The 24,854-nt window shown below is 46.6% G+C and overlaps 39 non-coding genes across 39 annotated transcripts; all 39 read left to right on the forward strand.

Annotated features, from left to right (window-relative positions):
* The first annotated feature begins 178 nt into the window (after positions 1 to 178).
* Positions 179 to 252, forward strand: trnat-ugu. The gene has a single exon. It is a non-coding gene; the product is annotated as a tRNA-Thr (tRNA).
* Positions 253 to 631: 379 nt separating this feature from the next.
* On the forward strand, positions 632 to 705 carry trnat-agu. The gene has a single exon. It is a non-coding gene; the product is annotated as a tRNA-Thr (tRNA).
* A 305-nt stretch (positions 706 to 1,010) lies between these two features.
* Positions 1,011 to 1,084, forward strand: trnat-agu. The gene has a single exon. It is a non-coding gene; the product is annotated as a tRNA-Thr (tRNA).
* Positions 1,085 to 1,389: 305 nt separating this feature from the next.
* Positions 1,390 to 1,463, forward strand: trnat-agu. Its single transcript has one exon. It is a non-coding gene; the product is annotated as a tRNA-Thr (tRNA).
* A 379-nt stretch (positions 1,464 to 1,842) lies between these two features.
* Positions 1,843 to 1,916, forward strand: trnat-agu. The gene has a single exon. It is a non-coding gene; the product is annotated as a tRNA-Thr (tRNA).
* A 305-nt stretch (positions 1,917 to 2,221) lies between these two features.
* Positions 2,222 to 2,295, forward strand: trnat-ugu. The gene has a single exon. It is a non-coding gene; the product is annotated as a tRNA-Thr (tRNA).
* Positions 2,296 to 2,674: 379 nt separating this feature from the next.
* Positions 2,675 to 2,748, forward strand: trnat-agu. The gene has a single exon. It is a non-coding gene; the product is annotated as a tRNA-Thr (tRNA).
* Positions 2,749 to 3,053: 305 nt separating this feature from the next.
* On the forward strand, positions 3,054 to 3,127 carry trnat-agu. The gene has a single exon. It is a non-coding gene; the product is annotated as a tRNA-Thr (tRNA).
* Positions 3,128 to 3,432: 305 nt separating this feature from the next.
* trnat-agu lies at positions 3,433 to 3,506 on the forward strand. The gene has a single exon. It is a non-coding gene; the product is annotated as a tRNA-Thr (tRNA).
* A 379-nt stretch (positions 3,507 to 3,885) lies between these two features.
* trnat-agu lies at positions 3,886 to 3,959 on the forward strand. Its single transcript has one exon. It is a non-coding gene; the product is annotated as a tRNA-Thr (tRNA).
* Positions 3,960 to 4,264: 305 nt separating this feature from the next.
* trnat-ugu lies at positions 4,265 to 4,338 on the forward strand. Its single transcript has one exon. It is a non-coding gene; the product is annotated as a tRNA-Thr (tRNA).
* A 379-nt stretch (positions 4,339 to 4,717) lies between these two features.
* Positions 4,718 to 4,791, forward strand: trnat-agu. Its single transcript has one exon. It is a non-coding gene; the product is annotated as a tRNA-Thr (tRNA).
* A 305-nt stretch (positions 4,792 to 5,096) lies between these two features.
* On the forward strand, positions 5,097 to 5,170 carry trnat-agu. The gene has a single exon. It is a non-coding gene; the product is annotated as a tRNA-Thr (tRNA).
* Positions 5,171 to 5,928: 758 nt separating this feature from the next.
* trnat-agu lies at positions 5,929 to 6,002 on the forward strand. The gene has a single exon. It is a non-coding gene; the product is annotated as a tRNA-Thr (tRNA).
* A 758-nt stretch (positions 6,003 to 6,760) lies between these two features.
* Positions 6,761 to 6,834, forward strand: trnat-agu. Its single transcript has one exon. It is a non-coding gene; the product is annotated as a tRNA-Thr (tRNA).
* Positions 6,835 to 7,592: 758 nt separating this feature from the next.
* trnat-agu lies at positions 7,593 to 7,666 on the forward strand. Its single transcript has one exon. It is a non-coding gene; the product is annotated as a tRNA-Thr (tRNA).
* A 758-nt stretch (positions 7,667 to 8,424) lies between these two features.
* Positions 8,425 to 8,498, forward strand: trnat-agu. Its single transcript has one exon. It is a non-coding gene; the product is annotated as a tRNA-Thr (tRNA).
* Positions 8,499 to 9,256: 758 nt separating this feature from the next.
* trnat-agu lies at positions 9,257 to 9,330 on the forward strand. Its single transcript has one exon. It is a non-coding gene; the product is annotated as a tRNA-Thr (tRNA).
* Positions 9,331 to 9,709: 379 nt separating this feature from the next.
* On the forward strand, positions 9,710 to 9,783 carry trnat-agu. Its single transcript has one exon. It is a non-coding gene; the product is annotated as a tRNA-Thr (tRNA).
* Positions 9,784 to 10,088: 305 nt separating this feature from the next.
* On the forward strand, positions 10,089 to 10,162 carry trnat-agu. Its single transcript has one exon. It is a non-coding gene; the product is annotated as a tRNA-Thr (tRNA).
* Positions 10,163 to 10,541: 379 nt separating this feature from the next.
* trnat-agu lies at positions 10,542 to 10,615 on the forward strand. Its single transcript has one exon. It is a non-coding gene; the product is annotated as a tRNA-Thr (tRNA).
* Positions 10,616 to 11,752: 1,137 nt separating this feature from the next.
* trnat-agu lies at positions 11,753 to 11,826 on the forward strand. The gene has a single exon. It is a non-coding gene; the product is annotated as a tRNA-Thr (tRNA).
* Positions 11,827 to 12,584: 758 nt separating this feature from the next.
* Positions 12,585 to 12,658, forward strand: trnat-agu. Its single transcript has one exon. It is a non-coding gene; the product is annotated as a tRNA-Thr (tRNA).
* Positions 12,659 to 13,416: 758 nt separating this feature from the next.
* trnat-agu lies at positions 13,417 to 13,490 on the forward strand. Its single transcript has one exon. It is a non-coding gene; the product is annotated as a tRNA-Thr (tRNA).
* Positions 13,491 to 13,869: 379 nt separating this feature from the next.
* trnat-agu lies at positions 13,870 to 13,943 on the forward strand. Its single transcript has one exon. It is a non-coding gene; the product is annotated as a tRNA-Thr (tRNA).
* A 305-nt stretch (positions 13,944 to 14,248) lies between these two features.
* On the forward strand, positions 14,249 to 14,322 carry trnat-agu. The gene has a single exon. It is a non-coding gene; the product is annotated as a tRNA-Thr (tRNA).
* A 379-nt stretch (positions 14,323 to 14,701) lies between these two features.
* On the forward strand, positions 14,702 to 14,775 carry trnat-agu. Its single transcript has one exon. It is a non-coding gene; the product is annotated as a tRNA-Thr (tRNA).
* Positions 14,776 to 15,912: 1,137 nt separating this feature from the next.
* On the forward strand, positions 15,913 to 15,986 carry trnat-agu. Its single transcript has one exon. It is a non-coding gene; the product is annotated as a tRNA-Thr (tRNA).
* A 2,581-nt stretch (positions 15,987 to 18,567) lies between these two features.
* trnat-agu lies at positions 18,568 to 18,641 on the forward strand. The gene has a single exon. It is a non-coding gene; the product is annotated as a tRNA-Thr (tRNA).
* Positions 18,642 to 18,946: 305 nt separating this feature from the next.
* On the forward strand, positions 18,947 to 19,020 carry trnat-agu. Its single transcript has one exon. It is a non-coding gene; the product is annotated as a tRNA-Thr (tRNA).
* A 758-nt stretch (positions 19,021 to 19,778) lies between these two features.
* trnat-agu lies at positions 19,779 to 19,852 on the forward strand. Its single transcript has one exon. It is a non-coding gene; the product is annotated as a tRNA-Thr (tRNA).
* A 758-nt stretch (positions 19,853 to 20,610) lies between these two features.
* trnat-agu lies at positions 20,611 to 20,684 on the forward strand. Its single transcript has one exon. It is a non-coding gene; the product is annotated as a tRNA-Thr (tRNA).
* Positions 20,685 to 21,063: 379 nt separating this feature from the next.
* trnat-agu lies at positions 21,064 to 21,137 on the forward strand. Its single transcript has one exon. It is a non-coding gene; the product is annotated as a tRNA-Thr (tRNA).
* Positions 21,138 to 21,442: 305 nt separating this feature from the next.
* Positions 21,443 to 21,516, forward strand: trnat-agu. Its single transcript has one exon. It is a non-coding gene; the product is annotated as a tRNA-Thr (tRNA).
* A 758-nt stretch (positions 21,517 to 22,274) lies between these two features.
* On the forward strand, positions 22,275 to 22,348 carry trnat-agu. Its single transcript has one exon. It is a non-coding gene; the product is annotated as a tRNA-Thr (tRNA).
* Positions 22,349 to 23,106: 758 nt separating this feature from the next.
* Positions 23,107 to 23,180, forward strand: trnat-agu. The gene has a single exon. It is a non-coding gene; the product is annotated as a tRNA-Thr (tRNA).
* Positions 23,181 to 23,559: 379 nt separating this feature from the next.
* On the forward strand, positions 23,560 to 23,633 carry trnat-agu. The gene has a single exon. It is a non-coding gene; the product is annotated as a tRNA-Thr (tRNA).
* Positions 23,634 to 23,938: 305 nt separating this feature from the next.
* Positions 23,939 to 24,012, forward strand: trnat-agu. The gene has a single exon. It is a non-coding gene; the product is annotated as a tRNA-Thr (tRNA).
* Positions 24,013 to 24,391: 379 nt separating this feature from the next.
* trnat-agu lies at positions 24,392 to 24,465 on the forward strand. The gene has a single exon. It is a non-coding gene; the product is annotated as a tRNA-Thr (tRNA).
* Positions 24,466 to 24,854: the final 389 nt, after the last annotated feature.

Consider the following 24,854-nt stretch of genomic DNA (forward strand, 5'->3'; position numbering starts at 1 on the left):
TTCTCTTGACAATGACATACCCAGACTGCACACACGTGCTCACAAACCAGACGTGACCTGATTCACTGAGGATGACTCAGTGAATGAGGTAGACTAGCTTGTAAATTTGAGATTTACTCATGCTAAGAAGTTTCAAGCTCGTCCAGCTCAGTGAGCTTCCGCTCAAACGCATGTCAGTGGCGCTGTGGCTTAGTTGGTTAAAGCGCCTGTGTTGTAAACAGGAGATCCTGTGTTCGAATCCCAGCAGTGCCTTATGTTGGACAAGTTGGACCATCCGAAAAGGAGGATGATGCCAAACGCAACCTCTTGCGTGTTGAAAGTTGCTTCCGTACCGTTTGAAAAAAAGTACGCAAAACACTAACACCTCTCTGTCTTCCGCCAGCATTTTATTTAGACAATGAAATACCGTGACAACACGCACACACTAACAAACCAAAGCGAAGCTGCTTAAATACGTAGTGCACGCACATCTCTGCCTTTAGCCTACACCCTCATAAACGTCTCGTCCCCAGTGATCAATGAAGATGACTCAGTGAATGAGGTAGCCTAGGTTAAAAATTTGAGGTTCAAACATGCTAAGACGTATCAAGCTCGTCCAGCTCAGTGAGCTTCCGCTCTAATGCTTGTCAGTGGCGCTGTGGCTTAGTTGGTTAAAGCGCCTGTCTAGTAAACAGGAGATCCTGGGTTCGAATCCCAGCAGTGCCTTATGTTGGACAAGATGGACCATCCTAAAAGGAGGATGACGTCAAACACAAACTCTTGAAAGTTGCATCCGTACCGCTTGAGAAAAAGTACGCAGAACATTCTCACCTCTTTATGCACCGTCAGGATTTTCTCTTGACAATGACATACCCAGACTGCACACACGTGCTCACAAACCAGACGTGACCTGATTCACTGAGGATGACTCAGTGAATGAGGTAGACTAGCTTGTAAATTTGAGATTTACACATGCTAAGAAGTTTCAAGCTCGTCCAGCTCAGTGAGCTTCCGCTCAAACGCATGTCAGTGGCGCTGTGGCTTAGTTGGTTAAAGCGCCTGTCTAGTAAACAGGAGATCCTGGGTTCGAATCCCAGCAGTGCCTTATGTTGGACAAGATGGACCATCCTAAAAGGAGGATGACGTCAAACACAAACTCTTGAATGTTGCATCCGTACCGCTTGAGAAAAAGTACGCAAAACATTCTCACCTCTTTATGCCCCGTCAGGATTTTCTCTTGACAATGACATACCCAGACTGCACACACGTGCTCACAAACCAGACGTGACCTGATTCACTGAGGATGACTCAGTGAATGAGGTAGACTAGCTTGTAAATTTGAGATTTACACATGCTAAGAAGTTTCAAGCTCGTCCAGCTCAGTGAGCTTCCGCTCAAACGCATGTCAGTGGCGCTGTGGCTTAGTTGGTTAAAGCGCCTGTCTAGTAAACAGGAGATCCTGGGTTCGAATCCCAGCAGTGCCTTATGTTGGACAAGTTGGACCATCCGAAAAGGAGGATGATGCCAAACGCAACCTCTTGCGTGTTGAAAGTTGCTTCCGTACCGTTTGAAAAAAAGTACGCAAAACACTAACACCTCTCTGTGTTCCGCCAGCATTTTATTTAGACAATGAAATACCGTGACAACACGCACACACTAACAAACCAAAGCGAAGCTGCTTAAATACGTAGTGCACGCACATCTCTGCCTTTAGCCTACACCCTCATAAACGTCTCGTCCCCAGTGATCAATGAAGATGACTCAGTGAATGAGGTAGCCTAGGTTAAAAATTTGAGGTTCAAACATGCTAAGACGTATCAAGCTCGTCCAGCTCAGTGAGCTTCCGCTCTAATGCGTGTCAGTGGCGCTGTGGCTTAGTTGGTTAAAGCGCCTGTCTAGTAAACAGGAGATCCTGGGTTCGAATCCCAGCAGTGCCTTATGTTGGACAAGATGGACCATCCTAAAAGGAGGATGACGTCAAACACAAACTCTTGAAAGTTGCATCCGTACCGCTTGAGAAAATGTACGCAAAACATTCTCACCTCTTTATGCACCGTCAGGATTTTCTCTTGACAATGACATACCCAGACTGCACACACGTGCTCACAAACCAGACGTGACCTGATTCACTGAGGATGACTCAGTGAATGAGGTAGACTAGCTTGTAAATTTGAGATTTACTCATGCTAAGAAGTTTCAAGCTCGTCCAGCTCAGTGAGCTTCCGCTCAAACGCATGTCAGTGGCGCTGTGGCTTAGTTGGTTAAAGCGCCTGTGTTGTAAACAGGAGATCCTGTGTTCGAATCCCAGCAGTGCCTTATGTTGGACAAGTTGGACCATCCGAAAAGGAGGATGATGCCAAACGCAACCTCTTGCGTGTTGAAAGTTGCTTCCGTACCGTTTGAAAAAAAGTACGCAAAACACTAACACCTCTCTGTCTTCCGCCAGCATTTTATTTAGACAATGAAATACCGTGACAACACGCACACACTAACAAACCAAAGCGAAGCTGCTTAAATACGTAGTGCACGCACATCTCTGCCTTTAGCCTACACCCTCATAAACGTCTCGTCCCCAGTGATCAATGAAGATGACTCAGTGAATGAGGTAGCCTAGGTTAAAAATTTGAGGTTCAAACATGCTAAGACGTATCAAGCTCGTCCAGCTCAGTGAGCTTCCGCTCTAATGCTTGTCAGTGGCGCTGTGGCTTAGTTGGTTAAAGCGCCTGTCTAGTAAACAGGAGATCCTGGGTTCGAATCCCAGCAGTGCCTTATGTTGGACAAGATGGACCATCCTAAAAGGAGGATGACGTCAAACACAAACTCTTGAAAGTTGCATCCGTACCGCTTGAGAAAAAGTACGCAGAACATTCTCACCTCTTTATGCACCGTCAGGATTTTCTCTTGACAATGACATACCCAGACTGCACACACGTGCTCACAAACCAGACGTGACCTGATTCACTGAGGATGACTCAGTGAATGAGGTAGACTAGCTTGTAAATTTGAGATTTACACATGCTAAGAAGTTTCAAGCTCGTCCAGCTCAGTGAGCTTCCGCTCAAACGCATGTCAGTGGCGCTGTGGCTTAGTTGGTTAAAGCGCCTGTCTAGTAAACAGGAGATCCTGGGTTCGAATCCCAGCAGTGCCTTATGTTGGACAAGATGGACCATCCTAAAAGGAGGATGACGTCAAACACAAACTCTTGAATGTTGCATCCGTACCGCTTGAGAAAAAGTACGCAAAACATTCTCACCTCTTTATGCCCCGTCAGGATTTTCTCTTGACAATGACATACCCAGACTGCACACACGTGCTCACAAACCAGACGTGACCTGATTCACTGAGGATGACTCAGTGAATGAGGTAGACTAGCTTGTAAATTTGAGATTTACACATGCTAAGAAGTTTCAAGCTCGTCCAGCTCAGTGAGCTTCCGCTCAAACGCATGTCAGTGGCGCTGTGGCTTAGTTGGTTAAAGCGCCTGTCTAGTAAACAGGAGATCCTGGGTTCGAATCCCAGCAGTGCCTTATGTTGGACAAGTTGGACCATCCGAAAAGGAGGATGATGCCAAACGCAACCTCTTGCGTGTTGAAAGTTGCTTCCGTACCGTTTGAACAAAAGTACGCAAAACACTAACACCTCTCTGTGTTCCGCCAGCATTTTATTTAGACAATGAAATACCGTGACAACACGCACACACTAACAAACCAAAGCGAAGCTGCTTAAATACGTAGTGCACGCACATCTCTGCCTTTAGCCTACACCCTCATAAACGTCTCGTCCCCAGTGATCAATGAAGATGACTCAGTGAATGAGGTAGCCTAGGTTAAAAATTTGAGGTTCAAACATGCTAAGACGTATCAAGCTCGTCCAGCTCAGTGAGCTTCCGCTCTAATGCGTGTCAGTGGCGCTGTGGCTTAGTTGGTTAAAGCGCCTGTCTAGTAAACAGGAGATCCTGGGTTCGAATCCCAGCAGTGCCTTATGTTGGACAAGATGGACCATCCTAAAAGGAGGATGACGTCAAACACAAACTCTTGAAAGTTGCATCCGTACCGCTTGAGAAAATGTACGCAAAACATTCTCACCTCTTTATGCACCGTCAGGATTTTCTCTTGACAATGACATACCCAGACTGCACACACGTGCTCACAAACCAGACGTGACCTGATTCACTGAGGATGACTCAGTGAATGAGGTAGACTAGCTTGTAAATTTGAGATTTACTCATGCTAAGAAGTTTCAAGCTCGTCCAGCTCAGTGAGCTTCCGCTCAAACGCATGTCAGTGGCGCTGTGGCTTAGTTGGTTAAAGCGCCTGTGTTGTAAACAGGAGATCCTGTGTTCGAATCCCAGCAGTGCCTTATGTTGGACAAGTTGGACCATCCGAAAAGGAGGATGATGCCAAACGCAACCTCTTGCGTGTTGAAAGTTGCTTCCGTACCGTTTGAAAAAAAGTACGCAAAACACTAACACCTCTCTGTCTTCCGCCAGCATTTTATTTAGACAATGAAATACCGTGACAACACGCACACACTAACAAACCAAAGCGAAGCTGCTTAAATACGTAGTGCACGCACATCTCTGCCTTTAGCCTACACCCTCATAAACGTCTCGTCCCCAGTGATCAATGAAGATGACTCAGTGAATGAGGTAGCCTAGGTTAAAAATTTGAGGTTCAAACATGCTAAGACGTATCAAGCTCGTCCAGCTCAGTGAGCTTCCGCTCTAATGCTTGTCAGTGGCGCTGTGGCTTAGTTGGTTAAAGCGCCTGTCTAGTAAACAGGAGATCCTGGGTTCGAATCCCAGCAGTGCCTTATGTTGGACAAGATGGACCATCCTAAAAGGAGGATGACGTCAAACACAAACTCTTGAAAGTTGCATCCGTACCGCTTGAGAAAAAGTACGCAAAACATTCTCACCTCTTTATGCCCCGTCAGGATTTTCTCTTGACAATGACATACCCAGACTGCACACACGTGCTCACAAACCAGACGTGACCTGATTCACTGAGGATGACTCAGTGAATGAGGTAGACTAGCTTGTAAATTTGAGATTTACACATGCTAAGAAGTTTCAAGCTCGTCCAGCTCAGTGAGCTTCCGCTCAAACGCATGTCAGTGGCGCTGTGGCTTAGTTGGTTAAAGCGCCTGTCTAGTAAACAGGAGATCCTGGGTTCGAATCCCAGCAGTGCCTTATGTTGGACAAGTTGGACCATCCGAAAAGGAGGATGATGCCAAACGCAACCTCTTGCGTGTTGAAAGTTGCTTCCGTACCGTTTGAAAAAAAGTACGCAAAACACTAACACCTCTCTGTCTTCCGCCAGCATTTTATTTAGACAATGAAATACCGTGACAACACGCACACACTAACAAACCAAAGCGAAGCTGCTTAAATACGTAGTGCACGCACATCTCTGCCTTTAGCCTACACCCTCATAAACGTCTCGTCCCCAGTGATCAATGAAGATGACTCAGTGAATGAGGTAGCCTAGGTTAAAAATTTGAGGTTCAAACATGCTAAGACGTATCAAGCTCGTCCAGCTCAGTGAGCTTCCGCTCTAATGCTTGTCAGTGGCGCTGTGGCTTAGTTGGTTAAAGCGCCTGTCTAGTCAACAGGAGATCCTGGGTTCGAATCCCAGCAGTGCCTTATGTTGGACAAGATGGACCATCCTAAAAGGAGGATGACGTCAAACACAAACTCTTGAAAGTTGCATCCGTACCGCTTGAGAAAAAGTACGCAAAACATTCTCACCTCTTTATGCCCCGTCAGGATTTTCTCTTGACAATGACATACCCAGACTGCACACACGTGCTCACAAACCAGACGTGACCTGATTCACTGAGGATGACTCAGTGAATGAGGTAGACTAGCTTGTAAATTTGAGATTTACACATGCTAAGAAGTTTCAAGCTCGTCCAGCTCAGTGAGCTTCCGCTCAAACGCATGTCAGTGGCGCTGTGGCTTAGTTGGTTAAAGCGCCTGTCTAGTAAACAGGAGATCCTGGGTTCGAATCCCAGCAGTGCCTTATGTTGGACAAGTTGGACCATCCGAAAAGGAGGATGATGCCAAACGCAACCTCTTGCGTGTTGAAAGTTGCTTCCGTACCGTTTGAACAAAAGTACGCAAAACACTAACACCTCTCTGTCTTCCGCCAGCATTTTATTTAGACAATGAAATACCGTGACAACACGCACACACTAACAAACCAAAGCGAAGCTGCTTAAATACGTAGTGCACGCACATCTCTGCCTTTAGCCTACACCCTCATAAACGTCTCGTCCCCAGTGATCAATGAAGATGACTCAGTGAATGAGGTAGCCTAGGTTAAAAATTTGAGGTTCAAACATGCTAAGACGTATCAAGCTCGTCCAGCTCAGTGAGCTTCCGCTCTAATGCTTGTCAGTGGCGCTGTGGCTTAGTTGGTTAAAGCGCCTGTCTAGTCAACAGGAGATCCTGGGTTCGAATCCCAGCAGTGCCTTATGTTGGACAAGATGGACCATCCTAAAAGGAGGATGACGTCAAACACAAACTCTTGAAAGTTGCATCCGTACCGCTTGAGAAAAAGTACGCAAAACATTCTCACCTCTTTATGCCCCGTCAGGATTTTCTCTTGACAATGACATACCCAGACTGCACACACGTGCTCACAAACCAGACGTGACCTGATTCACTGAGGATGACTCAGTGAATGAGGTAGACTAGCTTGTAAATTTGAGATTTACACATGCTAATAAGTTTCAAGCTCGTCCAGCTCAGTGAGCTTCCGCTCAAACGCATGTCAGTGGCGCTGTGGCTTAGTTGGTTAAAGCGCCTGTCTAGTAAACAGGAGATCCTGGGTTCGAATCCCAGCAGTGCCTTATGTTGGACAAGTTGGACCATCCGAAAAGGAGGATGATGCCAAACGCAACCTCTTGCGTGTTGAAAGTTGCTTCCGTACCGTTTGAACAAAAGTACGCAAAACACTAACACCTCTCTGTCTTCCGCCAGCATTTTATTTAGACAATGAAATACCGTGACAACACGCACACACTAACAAACCAAAGCGAAGCTGCTTAAATACGTAGTGCACGCACATCTCTGCCTTTAGCCTACACCCTCATAAACGTCTCGTCCCCAGTGATCAATGAAGATGACTCAGTGAATGAGGTAGCCTAGGTTAAAAATTTGAGGTTCAAACATGCTAAGACGTATCAAGCTCGTCCAGCTCAGTGAGCTTCCGCTCTAATGCTTGTCAGTGGCGCTGTGGCTTAGTTGGTTAAAGCGCCTGTCTAGTCAACAGGAGATCCTGGGTTCGAATCCCAGCAGTGCCTTATGTTGGACAAGATGGACCATCCTAAAAGGAGGATGACGTCAAACACAAACTCTTGAAAGTTGCATCCGTACCGCTTGAGAAAAAGTACGCAAAACATTCTCACCTCTTTATGCCCCGTCAGGATTTTCTCTTGACAATGACATACCCAGACTGCACACACGTGCTCACAAACCAGACGTGACCTGATTCACTGAGGATGACTCAGTGAATGAGGTAGACTAGCTTGTAAATTTGAGATTTACACATGCTAAGAAGTTTCAAGCTCGTCCAGCTCAGTGAGCTTCCGCTCAAACGCATGTCAGTGGCGCTGTGGCTTAGTTGGTTAAAGCGCCTGTCTAGTAAACAGGAGATCCTGGGTTCGAATCCCAGCAGTGCCTTATGTTGGACAAGTTGGACCATCCGAAAAGGAGGATGATGCCAAACGCAACCTCTTGCGTGTTGAAAGTTGCTTCCGTACCGTTTGAAAAAAAGTACGCAAAACACTAACACCTCTCTGTCTTCCGCCAGCATTTTATTTAGACAATGAAATACCGTGACAACACGCACACACTAACAAACCAAAGCGAAGCTGCTTAAATACGTAGTGCACGCACATCTCTGCCTTTAGCCTACACCCTCATAAACGTCTCGTCCCCAGTGATCAATGAAGATGACTCAGTGAATGAGGTAGCCTAGGTTAAAAATTTGAGGTTCAAACATGCTAAGACGTATCAAGCTCGTCCAGCTCAGTGAGCTTCCGCTCTAATGCTTGTCAGTGGCGCTGTGGCTTAGTTGGTTAAAGCGCCTGTCTAGTCAACAGGAGATCCTGGGTTCGAATCCCAGCAGTGCCTTATGTTGGACAAGATGGACCATCCTAAAAGGAGGATGACGTCAAACACAAACTCTTGAAAGTTGCATCCGTACCGCTTGAGAAAAAGTACGCAAAACATTCTCACCTCTTTATGCCCCGTCAGGATTTTCTCTTGACAATGACATACCCAGACTGCACACACGTGCTCACAAACCAGACGTGACCTGATTCACTGAGGATGACTCAGTGAATGAGGTAGACTAGCTTGTAAATTTGAGATTTACACATGCTAATAAGTTTCAAGCTCGTCCAGCTCAGTGAGCTTCCGCTCAAACGCATGTCAGTGGCGCTGTGGCTTAGTTGGTTAAAGCGCCTGTCTAGTAAACAGGAGATCCTGGGTTCGAATCCCAGCAGTGCCTTATGTTGGACAAGTTGGACCATCCGAAAAGGAGGATGATGCCAAACGCAACCTCTTGCGTGTTGAAAGTTGCTTCCGTACCGTTTGAACAAAAGTACGCAAAACACTAACACCTCTCTGTCTTCCGCCAGCATTTTATTTAGACAATGAAATACCGTGACAACACGCACACACTAACAAACCAAAGCGAAGCTGCTTAAATACGTAGTGCACGCACATCTCTGCCTTTAGCCTACACCCTCATAAACGTCTCGTCCCCAGTGATCAATGAAGATGACTCAGTGAATGAGGTAGCCTAGGTTAAAAATTTGAGGTTCAAACATGCTAAGACGTATCAAGCTCGTCCAGCTCAGTGAGCTTCCGCTCTAATGCTTGTCAGTGGCGCTGTGGCTTAGTTGGTTAAAGCGCCTGTCTAGTCAACAGGAGATCCTGGGTTCGAATCCCAGCAGTGCCTTATGTTGGACAAGATGGACCATCCTAAAAGGAGGATGACGTCAAACACAAACTCTTGAAAGTTGCATCCGTACCGCTTGAGAAAAAGTACGCAAAACATTCTCACCTCTTTATGCCCCGTCAGGATTTTCTCTTGACAATGACATACCCAGACTGCACACACGTGCTCACAAACCAGACGTGACCTGATTCACTGAGGATGACTCAGTGAATGAGGTAGACTAGCTTGTAAATTTGAGATTTACACATGCTAAGAAGTTTCAAGCTCGTCCAGCTCAGTGAGCTTCCGCTCAAACGCATGTCAGTGGCGCTGTGGCTTAGTTGGTTAAAGCGCCTGTCTAGTAAACAGGAGATCCTGGGTTCGAATCCCAGCAGTGCCTTATGTTGGACAAGTTGGACCATCCGAAAAGGAGGATGATGCCAAACGCAACCTCTTGCGTGTTGAAAGTTGCTTCCGTACCGTTTGAAAAAAAGTACGCAAAACACTAACACCTCTCTGTCTTCCGCCAGCATTTTATTTAGACAATGAAATACCGTGACAACACGCACACACTAACAAACCAAAGCGAAGCTGCTTAAATACGTAGTGCACGCACATCTCTGCCTTTAGCCTACACCCTCATAAACGTCTCGTCCCCAGTGATCAATGAAGATGACTCAGTGAATGAGGTAGCCTAGGTTAAAAATTTGAGGTTCAAACATGCTAAGACGTATCAAGCTCGTCCAGCTCAGTGAGCTTCCGCTCTAATGCTTGTCAGTGGCGCTGTGGCTTAGTTGGTTAAAGCGCCTGTCTAGTAAACAGGAGATCCTGGGTTCGAATCCCAGCAGTGCCTTATGTTGGACAAGATGGACCATCCTAAAAGGAGGATGACGTCAAACACAAACTCTTGAAAGTTGCATCCGTACCGCTTGAGAAAAAGTACGCAAAACATTCTCACCTCTTTATGCCCCGTCAGGATTTTCTCTTGACAATGACATACCCAGACTGCACACACGTGCTCACAAACCAGACGTGACCTGATTCACTGAGGATGACTCAGTGAATGAGGTAGACTAGCTTGTAAATTTGAGATTTACACATGCTAAGAAGTTTCAAGCTCGTCCAGCTCAGTGAGCTTCCGCTCAAACGCATGTCAGTGGCGCTGTGGCTTAGTTGGTTAAAGCGCCTGTCTAGTAAACAGGAGATCCTGGGTTCGAATCCCAGCAGTGCCTTATGTTGGACAAGTTGGACCATCCGAAAAGGAGGATGATGCCAAACGCAACCTCTTGCGTGTTGAAAGTTGCTTCCGTACCGTTTGAAAAAAAGTACGCAAAACACTAACACCTCTCTGTCTTCCGCCAGCATTTTATTTAGACAATGAAATACCGTGACAACACGCACACACTAACAAACCAAAGCGAAGCTGCTTAAATACGTAGTGCACGCACATCTCTGCCTTTAGCCTACACCCTCATAAACGTCTCGTCCCCAGTGATCAATGAAGATGACTCAGTGAATGAGGTAGCCTAGGTTAAAAATTTGAGGTTCAAACATGCTAAGACGTATCAAGCTCGTCCAGCTCAGTGAGCTTCCGCTCTAATGCTTGTCAGTGGCGCTGTGGCTTAGTTGGTTAAAGCGCCTGTCTAGTAAACAGGAGATCCTGGGTTCGAATCCCAGCAGTGCCTTATGTTGGACAAGATGGACCATCCTAAAAGGAGGATGACGTCAAACACAAACTCTTGAAAGTTGCATCCGTACCGCTTGAGAAAAAGTACGCAAAACATTCTCACCTCTTTATGCCCCGTCAGGATTTTCTCTTGACAATGACATACCCAGACTGCACACACGTGCTCACAAACCAGACGTGACCTGATTCACTGAGGATGACTCAGTGAATGAGGTAGACTAGCTTGTAAATTTGAGATTTACACATGCTAAGAAGTTTCAAGCTCGTCCAGCTCAGTGAGCTTCCGCTCAAACGCATGTCAGTGGCGTTGTGGCTTAGTTGGTTAAAGCGCCTGTCTAGTAAACAGGAGATCCTGGGTTCGAATCCCAGCAGTGCCTTATGTTGGACAAGTTGGACCATCCGAAAAGGAGGATGATGCCAAACGCAACCTCTTGCGTGTTGAAAGTTGCTTCCGTACCGTTTGAAAAAAAGTACGCAAAACACTAACACCTCTCTGTGTTCCGCCAGCATTTTATTTAGACAATGAAATACCGTGACAACACGCACACACTAACAAACCAAAGCGAAGCTGCTTAAATACGTAGTGCACGCACATCTCTGCCTTTAGCCTACACCCTCATAAACGTCTCGTCCCCAGTGATCAATGAAGATGACTCAGTGAATGAGGTAGCCTAGGTTAAAAATTTGAGGTTCAAACATGCTAAGACGTATCAAGCTCGTCCAGCTCAGTGAGCTTCCGCTCTAATGCTTGTCAGTGGCGCTGTGGCTTAGTTGGTTAAAGCGCCTGTCTAGTCAACAGGAGATCCTGGGTTCGAATCCCAGCAGTGCCTTATGTTGGACAAGATGGACCATCCTAAAAGGAGGATGACGTCAAACACAAACTCTTGAAAGTTGCATCCGTACCGCTTGAGAAAAAGTACGCAAAACATTCTCACCTCTTTATGCCCCGTCAGGATTTTCTCTTGACAATGACATACCCAGACTGCACACACGTGCTCACAAACCAGACGTGACCTGATTCACTGAGGATGACTCAGTGAATGAGGTAGACTAGCTTGTAAATTTGAGATTTACACATGCTAAGAAGTTTCAAGCTCGTCCAGCTCAGTGAGCTTCCGCTCAAACGCATGTCAGTGGCGCTGTGGCTTAGTTGGTTAAAGCGCCTGTCTAGTAAACAGGAGATCCTGGGTTCGAATCCCAGCAGTGCCTTATGTTGGACAAGTTGGACCATCCGAAAAGGAGGATGATGCCAAACGCAACCTCTTGCGTGTTGAAAGTTGCTTCCGTACCGTTTGAACAAAAGTACGCAAAACACTAACACCTCTCTGTGTTCCGCCAGCATTTTATTTAGACAATGAAATACCGTGACAACACGCACACACTAACAAACCAAAGCGAAGCTGCTTAAATACGTAGTGCACGCACATCTCTGCCTTTAGCCTACACCCTCATAAACGTCTCGTCCCCAGTGATCAATGAAGATGACTCAGTGAATGAGGTAGCCTAGGTTAAAAATTTGAGGTTCAAACATGCTAAGACGTATCAAGCTCGTCCAGCTCAGTGAGCTTCCGCTCTAATGCTTGTCAGTGGCGCTGTGGCTTAGTTGGTTAAAGCGCCTGTCTAGTCAACAGGAGATCCTGGGTTCGAATCCCAGCAGTGCCTTATGTTGGACAAGATGGACCATCCTAAAAGGAGGATGACGTCAAACACAAACTCTTGAAAGTTGCATCCGTACCGCTTGAGAAAAAGTACGCAAAACATTCTCACCTCTTTATGCCCCGTCAGGATTTTCTCTTGACAATGACATACCCAGACTGCACACACGTGCTCACAAACCAGACGTGACCTGATTCACTGAGGATGACTCAGTGAATGAGGTAGACTAGCTTGTAAATTTGAGATTTACACATGCTAAGAAGTTTCAAGCTCGTCCAGCTCAGTGAGCTTCCGCTCAAACGCATGTCAGTGGCGCTGTGGCTTAGTTGGTTAAAGCGCCTGTCTAGTAAACAGGAGATCCTGGGTTCGAATCCCAGCAGTGCCTTATGTTGGACAAGTTGGACCATCCGAAAAGGAGGATGATGCCAAACGCAACCTCTTGCGTGTTGAAAGTTGCTTCCGTACCGTTTGAACAAAAGTACGCAAAACACTAACACCTCTCTGTGTTCCGCCAGCATTTTATTTAGACAATGAAATACCGTGACAACACGCACACACTAACAAACCAAAGCGAAGCTGCTTAAATACGTAGTGCACGCACATCTCTGCCTTTAGCCTACACCCTCATAAACGTCTCGTCCCCAGTGATCAATGAAGATGACTCAGTGAATGAGGTAGCCTAGGTTAAAAATTTGAGGTTCAAACATGCTAAGACGTATCAAGCTCGTCCAGCTCAGTGAGCTTCCGCTCTAATGCTTGTCAGTGGCGCTGTGGCTTAGTTGGTTAAAGCGCCTGTCTAGTCAACAGGAGATCCTGGGTTCGAATCCCAGCAGTGCCTTATGTTGGACAAGATGGACCATCCTAAAAGGAGGATGACGTCAAACACAAACTCTTGAAAGTTGCATCCGTACCGCTTGAGAAAAAGTACGCAAAACATTCTCACCTCTTTATGCCCCGTCAGGATTTTCTCTTGACAATGACATACCCAGACTGCACACACGTGCTCACAAACCAGACGTGACCTGATTCACTGAGGATGACTCAGTGAATGAGGTAGACTAGCTTGTAAATTTGAGATTTACACATGCTAAGAAGTTTCAAGCTCGTCCAGCTCAGTGAGCTTCCGCTCAAACGCATGTCAGTGGCGCTGTGGCTTAGTTGGTTAAAGCGCCTGTCTAGTAAACAGGAGATCCTGGGTTCGAATCCCAGCAGTGCCTTATGTTGGACAAGTTGGACCATCCGAAAAGGAGGATGATGCCAAACGCAACCTCTTGCGTGTTGAAAGTTGCTTCCGTACCGTTTGAACAAAAGTACGCAAAACACTAACACCTCTCTGTCTTCCGCCAGCATTTTATTTAGACAATGAAATACCGTGACAACACGCACACACTAACAAACCAAAGCGAAGCTGCTTAAATACGTAGTGCACGCACATCTCTGCCTTTAGCCTACACCCTCATAAACGTCTCGTCCCCAGTGATCAATGAAGATGACTCAGTGAATGAGGTAGCCTAGGTTAAAAATTTGAGGTTCAAACATGCTAAGACGTATCAAGCTCGTCCAGCTCAGTGAGCTTCCGCTCTAATGCTTGTCAGTGGCGCTGTGGCTTAGTTGGTTAAAGCGCCTGTCTAGTAAACAGGAGATCCTGGGTTCGAATCCCAGCAGTGCCTTATGTTGGACAAGATGGACCATCCTAAAAGGAGGTTGACGTCAAACACAAACTCTTGAAAGTTGCATCCGTACCGCTTGAGAAAAAGTACGCAAAACATTCTCACCTCTTTATGCCCCGTCAGGATTTTCTCTTGACAATGACATACCCAGACTGCACACACGTGCTCACAAACCAGACGTGACCTGATTCACTGAGGATGACTCAGTGAATGAGGTAGACTAGCTTGTAAATTTGAGATTTACACATGCTAAGAAGTTTCAAGCTCGTCCAGCTCAGTGAGCTTCCGCTCAAACGCATGTCAGTGGCGCTGTGGCTTAGTTGGTTAAAGCGCCTGTCTAGTAAACAGGAGATCCTGGGTTCGAATCCCAGCAGTGCCTTATGTTGGACAAGTTGGACCATCCGAAAAGGAGGATGATGCCAAACGCAACCTCTTGCGTGTTGAAAGTTGCTTCCGTACCGTTTGAAAAAAAGTACGCAAAACACTAACACCTCTCTGTCTTCCGCCAGCATTTTATTTAGACAATGAAATACCGTGACAACACGCACACACTAACAAACCAAAGCGAAGCTGCTTAAATACGTAGTGCACGCACATCTCTGCCTTTAGCCTACACCCTCATAAACGTCTCGTCCCCAGTGATCAATGAAGATGACTCAGTGAATGAGGTAGCCTAGGTTAAAAATTTGAGGTTCAAACATGCTAAGACGTATCAAGCTCGTCCAGCTCAGTGAGCTTCCGCTCTAATGCTTGTCAGTGGCGCTGTGGCTTAGTTGGTTAAAGCGCCTGTCTAGTAAACAGGAGATCCTGGGTTCGAATCCCAGCAGTGCCTTATGTTGGACAAGATGGACCATCCTAAAAGGAGGATGACGTCAAACACAAACTCTTGAAAGTTGCATCCGTACCGCTTGAGAAAAAGTACGCAAAACATTCTCACCTCTTTATGCCCCGTCAGGATTTTCTCTTGACAATGACATACCCAGACTGCACACACGTGCTCACAAACCAGACGTGACCTGATTCACTGAGGATGACTCAGTGAATGAGGTAGACTAGCTTGTAAATTTGAGATTTACACATGCTAAGAAGTTTCAAGCTCGTCCAGCTCAGTGAGCTTCCGCTCAAACGCATGTCAGTGGCGTTGTGGCTTAGTTGGTTAAAGCGCCTGTCTAGTAAACAGGAGATCCTGGGTTCGAATCCCAGCAGTGCCTTATGTTGGACAAGTTGGACCATCCGAAAAGGAGGATGATGCCAAACGCAACCTCTTGCGTGTTGAAAGTTGCTTCCGTACCGTTTGAAAAAAAGTACGCAAAACACTAACACCTCTCTGTCTTCCGCCAGCATTTTATTTAGACAATGAAATACCGTGACAACACGCACACACTAACAAACCAAAGCGAAGCTGCTTAAATACGTAGTGCACGCACATCTCTGCCTTTAGCCTACACCCTCATAAACGTCTCGTCCCCAGTGATCAATGAAGATGACTCAGTGAGTGAGGTAGCCTAGGTTAAAAATTTGAGGTTCAAACATGCTAAGACGTATCAAGCTCGTCCAGCTCAGTGAGCTTCCGCTCTAATGCTTGTCAGTGGCGCTGTGGCTTAGTTGGTTAAAGCGCCTGTCTAGTCAACAGGAGATCCTGGGTTCGAATCCCAGCAGTGCCTTATGTTGGACAAGATGGACCATCCTAAAAGGAGGATGACGTCAAACACAAACTCTTGAAAGTTGCATCCGTACCGCTTGAGAAAAAGTACGCAAAACATTCTCACCTCTTTATGCCCCGTCAGGATTTTCTCTTGACAATGACATACCCAGACTGCACACACGTGCTCACAAACCAGACGTGACCTGATTCACTGAGGATGACTCAGTGAATGAGGTAGACTAGCTTGTAAATTTGAGATTTACACATGCTAAGAAGTTTCAAGCTCGTCCAGCTCAGTGAGCTTCCGCTCAAAAGCATGTCAGTGGCGCTGTGGCTTAGTTGGTTAAAGCGCCTGTCTAGTAAACAGGAGATCCTGGGTTCGAATCCCAGCAGTGCCTTATGTTGGACAAGTTGGACCATCCGAAAAGGAGGATGATGCCAAACGCAACCTCTTGCGTGTTGAAAGTTGCTTCCGTACCGTTTGAACAAAAGTACGCAAAACACTAACACCTCTCTGTGTTCCGCCAGCATTTTATTTACATTACATTACATTACATTACATTACATTTGGCTGACGCTTTTTAACCAAAGCGACTAACAACATGGTAAACAGTAAGTTTTTAGAACAATTCTCACAATTTTAGGACAGTTTAAAAAAAAAAACATTAGAGTACAGTAAGAATAAGTGCGTCGGTGAGTGCTGTTTTTAACAGTTACTTGTCAGTATAAAACGGCTGGTGAGTGCTAGGATCAGTAAGACTTGTTGTAAGTGTTGCTATGAGAGTAGATGTTCTCTAAAGAGCTGGGTCTTCAGGAGTTTTTTGAAAGTGGAAAAGGATGTCCCTGCCCTTGTAGGAACTGGCAGTGTGTTCCACCAACGAGGAACAACAGATGAGAAAAGTTTGGTTTGGCTTGAGCGTACCGGTGGTAGAGCTAGACGTCGTTCGTCAGAGGAGCGCAGCGGTCTGGAGGTAGTGTAAGTCTGTATGAGGGCATTCAAGTAGGTGGGAGCAGAACCGGAGACTACTTTGTAGGCAAGCGTTAGAGACTTGAATTTGATGCGGGCCGCCATAGGTAGCCAGTGTAGCTGGATGAGCAGCGGGGTAACATGTGCCCTTTTGGGTTGGTTGTAGACCAGGCGCGCCGCCGCGTTCTGGATCATCTGAAGTGGTTTCACTGCGCAGGCTGGGAGACCTGTCAGGAGGGCATTGCAGTAGTCGAGTCGTGAGATGACTATTGCCTGAACCAGAAGTTGGGTAGCATCTTGAGTCAAGTAAGTCCTGATTTTCCGTATGTTGTAGAGTGCAAAACGGCATGACCGGGCGACTGAGGCAACATGATCTGAGAAGTTTAGTTGGTTGTCAAGAACAACTCCTAGATTTCTTGCAGTCCTGGTCGGTGAAACAGACAGGGAGTCAAATTTGATGTTGATGTCGTGGTGTATGGTAGGTTTAGCTGGGATGACCAGCAGTTCAGTCTTTGAGAGGTTCAGCTGGAGGTGGTGTGCCTTCATCCATGTAGCTATGTCTGAAAGGCAATCCGAGATCCGTGCTGAAACCAGGGGGTCGTCAGGTGGAAAGGACAGATAGAGCTGTGTGTCGTCTGCATAGCAGTGGTATGAGAAGCCGTGCGAACGGATAATCTGTCCCAAGGAGGTGGTGTAGATAGCAAAGAGGAGGGGGCCCAGCACTGAGCCCTGGGGGACCCCTGTGGTGAGATGGTGAGGTGCGGATAGCTGACCAAGCCATGATACGTTAAACGAGCGTCCTGTGAGGTAGGATTCAAACCAGGAGAGAGCAGAACCGGAGATTCCCATGTCAGCGAGTATAGAGAGAAGGATACGGTGATTAACCGTGTCAAAGGCAGCCGATAAGTCAAGCAGAATGAGCACTGATGACCGAGCGGTCGCCCTGGCTTCTTTTAAGGCTTCTGTTACAGACAGCAGAGCCGTTTCGGTAGAGTGGCCGCTGTTGAACCCAGACTGATTTGGATCCAGAAGGTTGTTCTGTGAAAGGAAGTCAGAGACCTGTTTGGAGACTGCTCGTTCAATGCCTTTGGATAGGAAAGGCAGTAGTGAGACAGGGCGGTAGTTCTCGACTTGAGCAGGGTTGAGAGAAGCTTTCTTAAGTAACGGTGTTACCCGGGCCATTTTGAACGCTGTTGGAAATGTGCCGGAGGTTAGCGAGGCATTGATCACATGTGTGATAGCTGGAGCGATGGTCGGGCTGATGGACTGAAGTAGGCTCGTAGGTATAGGGTCCAGCGAGCATGTGGTAGGACGGCTGCATGTCAGGAGTCTGGACACTTCACTCTCGGAGAGAGGCATGAATGCTGAAAAAGATGTTCCAGCAGTCCCTAGAGGTTGTAGGAGTGCGGTATCTGAGTCAGATGCGTTGAGTGGGCATGTAGAGAATTGACTGCTGATTGCCGCCACTTTGTTTGTAAAAAATGAGGCGAGGGTATCTGCAGTAAGGCTGGATGGAGGAGGAGGCAGCTGAGGGTTGAGTAGCGATTTGAAGGTTGAGAAAAGTTGTCGAGTGTCTGTAGCGCTGTTGATTTTGTCATTGTAGAAAGCAGTCTTAGCAGCAGTGATGCTGGCTGAGAAGGAGGTCAGGAGTGTCTGGTAGTTTTTGAGGTCGTCAGCTAGTTTGGATTTGTGCCATTTCCTCTCCGCGGCTCTGAGTTTGGTGCGCTGCGATCGGAGGGTATCATTTAGCCATGGATAAATGATCATGGATTTAGACAATGAAATACCGTGACAACACGCACACACTAACAAACCAAAGCGAAGCTGCTTAAATACGTAGTGCACGCACATCTCTGCCTTTAGCCTACACCCTCATAAACGTCTCGTCCCCAGTGATCAATGAAGATGACTCAGTGAATGAGGTAGCCTAGGTTAAAAATTTGAGGTTCAAACATGCTAAGACGTATCAAGCTCGTCCAGCTCAGTGAGCTTCCGCTCTAATGCTTGTCAGTGGCGCTGTGGCTTAGTTGGTTAAAGCGCCTGTCTAGTAAACAGGAGATCCTGGGTTCGAATCCCAGCAGTGCCTTATGTTGGACAAGATGGACCATCCTAAAAGGAGGTTGACGTCAAACACAAACTCTTGAAAGTTGCATCCGTACCGCTTGAGAAAAAGTACGCAAAACATTCTCACCTCTTTATGCCCCGTCAGGATTTTCTCTTGACAATGACATACCCAGACTGCACACACGTCCTCACAAACCAGACGTGACCTGATTCACTGAGGATTACTCAGTGAATGAGGTAGACTAGCTTGTAAATTTGAGATTTACACATGCTAAGAAGTTTCAAGCTCGTCCAGCTCAGTGAGCTTCCGCTCAAACGCATGTCAGTGGCGCTGTGGCTTAGTTGGTTAAAGCGCCTGTCTAGTAAACAGGAGATCCTGGGTTCGAATCCCAGCAGTGCCTTATGTTGGACAAGTTGGACCATCCGAAAAGGAGGATGATGCCAAACGCAACCTCTTGCGTGTTGAAAGTTGCTTCCGTACCGTTTGAAAAAAAGTACGCAAAACACTAACACCTCTCTGTCTTCCGCCAGCATTTTATTTAGACAATGAAATACCGTGACAACACGCACACACTAACAAACCAAAGCGAAGCTGCTTAAATACGTAGTGCACGCACATCTCTGCCTTTAGCCTACACCCTCATAAACGTCTCGTCCCCAGTGATCAATGAAGATGACTCAGTGAATGAGGTAGCCTAGGTTAAAAATTTGAGGTTCAAACATGCTAAGACGTATCAAGCTCGTCCAGCTCAGTGAGCTTCCGCTCTAATGCTTGTCAGTGGCGCTGTGGCTTAGTTGGTTAAAGCGCCTGTTTAGTAAACAGGAGATCCTTGGTTCGAATCCCAGCAGTGCCTTATGTTGGACAAGATGGACCATCCTAAAAGGAGGATGACGTCAAACACAAACTCTTGAAAGTTGCATCCGTACCGCTTGAGAAAAAGTACGCAAAACATTCTCACCTCTTTATGCCCCGTCAGGATTTTCTCTTGACAATGACATACCCAGACTGCACACACGTGCTCACAAACCAGACGTGACCTGATTCACTGAGGATGACTCAGTGAATGAGGTAGACTAGCTTGTAAATTTGAGATTTACACATGCTAAGAAGTTTCAAGCTCGTCCAGCTCAGTGAGCTTCCGCTCAAACGCATGTCAGTGGCGCTGTGGCTTAGTTGGTTAAAGCGCCTGTCTAGTAAACAGGAGATCCTGGGTTCGAATCCCAGCAGTGCCTTATGTTGGACAAGTTGGACCATCCGAAAAGGAGGATGATGCCAAACGCAACCTCTTGCGTGTTGAAAGTTGCTTCCGTACCGTTTGAAAAAAAGTACGCAAAACACTAACACCTCTCTGTGTTCCGCCAGCATTTTATTTAGACAATGAAATACCGTGACAACACGCACACACTAACAAACCAAAGCGAAGCTGCTTAAATACGTAGTGCACGCACATCTCTGCCTTTAGCCTACACCCTCATAAACGTCTCGTCCCCAGTGATCAATGAAGATGACTCAGTGAATGAGGTAGCCTAGGTTAAAAATTTGAGGTTCAAACATGCTAAGACGTATCAAGCTCGTCCAGCTCAGTGAGCTTCCGCTCTAATGCTTGTCAGTGGCGCTGTGGCTTAGTTGGTTAAAGCGCCTGTCTAGTCAACAGGAGATCCTGGGTTCGAATCCCAGCAGTGCCTTATGTTGGACAAGATGGACCATCCTAAAAGGAGGATGACGTCAAACACAAACACTTGAAAGTTGCATCCGTACCGCTTGAGAAAAAGTACGCAAAACATTCTCACCTCTTTATGCCCCGTCAGGATTTTCTCTTGACAATGACATACCCAGACTGCACACACGTGCTCACAAACCAGACGTGACCTGATTCACTGAGGATGACTCAGTGAATGAGGTAGACTAGCTTGTAAATTTGAGATTTACACATGCTAAGAAGTTTCAAGCTCGTCCAGCTCAGTGAGCTTCCGCTCAAACGCATGTCAGTGGCGCTGTGGCTTAGTTGGTTAAAGCGCCTGTCTAGTAAACAGGAGATCCTGGGTTCGAATCCCAGCAGTGCCTTATGTTGGACAAGTTGGACCATCCGAAAAGGAGGATGATGCCAAACGCAACCTCTTGCGTGTTGAAAGTTGCTTCCGTACCGTTTGAACAAAAGTACGCAAAACACTAACACCTCTCTGTGTTCCGCCAGCATTTTATTTAGACAATGAAATACCGTGACAACACGCACACACTAACAAACCAAAGCGAAGCTGCTTAAATACGTAGTGCACGCACATCTCTGCCTTTAGCCTACACCCTCATAAACGTCTCGTCCCCAGTGATCAATGAAGATGACTCAGTGAATGAGGTAGCCTAGGTTAAAAATTTGAGGTTCAAACATGCTAAGACGTATCAAGCTCGTCCAGCTCAGTGAGCTTCCGCTCTAATGCTTGTCAGTGGCGCTGTGGCTTAGTTGGTTAAAGCGCCTGTCTAGTAAACAGGAGATCCTGGGTTCGAATCCCAGCAGTGCCTTATGTTGGACAAGATGGACCATCCTAAAAGGAGGTTGACGTCAAACACAAACTCTTGAAAGTTGCATCCGTACCGCTTGAGAAAAAGTACGCAAAACATTCTCACCTCTTTATGCCCCGTCAGGATTTTCTCTTGACAATGACATACCCAGACTGCACACACGTCCTCACAAACCAGACGTGACCTGATTCACTGAGGATGACTCAGTGAATGAGGTAGACTAGCTTGTAAATTTGAGATTTACACATGCTAAGAAGTTTCAAGCTCGTCCAGCTCAGTGAGCTTCCGCTCAAACGCATGTCAGTGGCGCTGTGGCTTAGTTGGTTAAAGCGCCTGTCTAGTAAACAGGAGATCCTGGGTTCGAATCCCAGCAGTGCCTTATGTTGGACAAGTTGGACCATCCGAAAAGGAGGATGATGCCAAACGCAACCTCTTGCGTGTTGAAAGTTGCTTCCGTACCGTTTGAAAAAAAGTACGCAAAACACTAACACCTCTCTGTCTTCCGCCAGCATTTTATTTAGACAATGAAATACCGTGACAACACGCACACACTAACAAACCAAAGCGAAGCTGCTTAAATACGTAGTGCACGCACATCTCTGCCTTTAGCCTACACCCTCATAAACGTCTCGTCCCCAGTGATCAATGAAGATGACTCAGTGAATGAGGTAGCCTAGGTTAAAAATTTGAGGTTCAAACATGCTAAGACGTATCAAGCTCGTCCAGCTCAGTGAGCTTCCGCTCTAATGCTTGTCAGTGGCGCTGTGGCTTAGTTGGTTAAAGCGCCTGTCTAGTAAACAGGAGATCCTTGGTTCGAATCCCAGCAGTGCCTTATGTTGGACAAGATGGACCATCCTAAAAGGAGGATGACGTCAAACACAAACTCTTGAAAGTTGCATCCGTACCGCTTGAGAAAAAGTACGCAAAACATTCTCACCTCTTTATGCCCCGTCAGGATTTTCTCTTGACAATGACATACCCAGACTGCACACACGTGCTCACAAACCAGACGTGACCTGATTCACTGAGGATGACTCAGTGAATGAGGTAGACTAGCTTGTAAATTTGAGATTTACACATGCTAAGAAGTTTCAAGCTCGTCCAGCTCAGTGAGCTTCCGCTCAAACGCATGTCAGTGGCGCTGTGGCTTAGTTGGTTAAAGCGCCTGTCTAGTAAACAGGAGATCCTGGGTTCGAATCCCAGCAGTGCCTTATGTTGGACAAGTTGGACCATCCGAAAAGGAGGATGATGCCAAACGCAACCTCTTGCGTGTTGAAAGTTGCTTCCGTACCGTTTGAAAAAAAGTACGCAAAACACTAACACCTCTCTGTGTTCCGCCAGCATTTTATTTAGACAATGAAATACCGTGACAACACGCACACACTAACAAATCAAAGCGAAGCTGCTTAAATACGTAGTGCACGCACATCTCTGCCTTTAGCCTACACCCTCATAAACGTCTCGTCCCCAGTGATCAATGAAGATGACTCAGTGAATGAGGTAGCCTAGGTTAAAAATTTGAGGTTCAAACATGCTAAGACGTATCAAGCTCGTCCAGCTCAGTGAGCTTCCGCTCTAATGCTTGTCAGTGGCGCTGTGGCTTAGTTGGTTAAAGCGCCTGTCTAGTCAACAGGAGATCCTGGGTTCGAATCCCAGCAGTGCCTTATGTTGGACAAGATGGACCATCCTAAAAGGAGGATGACGTCAAACACAAACACTTGAAAGTTGCATCCGTACCGCTTGAGAAAAAGTACGCAAAACATTCTCACCTCTTTATGCCCCGTCAGGATTTTCTCTTGACAATGACATACCCAGACTGCACACACGTGCTCACAAACCAGACGTGACCTGATTCACTGAGGATGACTCAGTGAATGAGGTAGACTAGCTTGTAAATTTGAGATTTACACATGCTAAGAAGTTTCAAGCTCGTCCAGCTCAGTGAGCTTCCGCTCAAACGCATGTCAGTGGCGCTGTGGCTTAGTTGGTTAAAGCGCCTGTCTAGTAAACAGGAGATCCTGGGTTCGAATCCCAGCAGTGCCTTATGTTGGACAAGTTGGACCATCCGAAAAGGAGGATGATGCCAAACGCAACCTCTTGCGTGTTGAAAGTTGCTTCCGTACCGTTTGAACAAAAGTACGCAAAACACTAACACCTCTCTGTGTTCCGCCAGCATTTTATTTAGACAATGAAATACCGTGACAACACGCACACACTAACAAACCAAAGCGAAGCTGCTTAAATACGTAGTGCACGCACATCTCTGCCTTTAGCCTACACCCTCATAAACGTCTCGTCCCCAGTGATCAATGAAGATGACTCAGTGAATGAGGTAGCCTAGGTTAAAAATTTGAGGTTCAAACATGCTAAGACGTATCAAGCTCGTCCAGCTCAGTGAGCTTCCGCTCTAATGCTTGTCAGTGGCGCTGTGGCTTAGTTGGTTAAAGCGCCTGTCTAGTAAACAGGAGATCCTGGGTTCGAATCCCAGCAGTGCCTTATGTTGGACAAGATGGACCATCCTAAAAGGAGGATGACGTCAAACACAAACTCTTGAAAGTTGCATCCGTACCGCTTGAGAAAAAGTACGCAAAACATTCTCACCTCTTTATGCCCCGTCAGGATTTTCTCTTGACAATGACATACCCAGACTGCACACACGTGCTCACAAACCAGACGTGACCTGATTCACTGAGGATGACTCAGTGAATGAGGTAGACTAGCTTGTAAATTTGAGATTTACACATGCTAAGAAGTTTCAAGCTCGTCCAGCTCAGTGAGCTTCCGCTCAAACGCATGTCAGTGGCGCTGTGGCTTAGTTGGTTAAAGCGCCTGTCTAGTAAACAGGAGATCCTGGGTTCGAATCCCAGCAGTGCCTTATGTTGGACAAGTTGGACCATCCGAAAAGGAGGATGATGCCAAACGCAGCCTCTTGCGTGTTGAAAGTTGCATCCGTACCGTTTGAAAAAAAGTACGCAAAACACTAACACCTCTCTGTGTTCCGCCAGCATTTTATTTAGACAATGAAATACCGTGACAACACGCACACACTAACAAACCAAAGCGAAGCTGCTTAAATACGTAGTGCACGCACATCTCTGCCTTTAGCCTACACCCTCATAAACGTCTCGTCCCCAGTGATCAATGAAGATGACTCAGTGAATGAGGTAGCCTAGGTTAAAAATTTGAGGTTCAAACATGCTAAGACGTATCAAGCTCGTCCAGCTCAGTGAGCTTCCGCTCTAATGCATGTCAGTGGCGCTGTGGCTTAGTTGGTTAAAGCGCCTGTCTAGTAAACAGGAGATCCTGGGTTCGAATCCCAGCAGTGCCTTATGTTGGACAAGATGGACCATCCTAAAAGGAGGATGACGTCAAACACAAACTCTTGAAAGTTGCATCCGTACCGCTTGAGAAAAAGTACGCAAAACATTCTCACCTCTTTATGCCCCGTCAGGATTTTCTCTTGACAATGACATACCCAGACTGCACACACGTGCTCACAAACCAGACGTGACCTGATTCACTGAGGATGACTCAGTGAATGAGGTAGACTAGCTTGTAAATTTGAGATTTACACATGCTAAGAAGTTTCAAGCTCGTCCAGCTCAGTGAGCTTCCGCTCAAACGCATGTCAGTGGCGCTGTGGCTTAGTTGGTTAAAGCGCCTGTGTAGTAAACAGGAGATCCTGGGTTCGAATCCCAGCAGTGCCTTATGTTGGAC

Source organism: Alosa sapidissima, chromosome 6 (assembly GCF_018492685.1).
Source record: "Alosa sapidissima isolate fAloSap1 chromosome 6, fAloSap1.pri, whole genome shotgun sequence".
NCBI lineage: Eukaryota > Metazoa > Chordata > Actinopteri > Clupeiformes > Clupeidae > Alosa > Alosa sapidissima.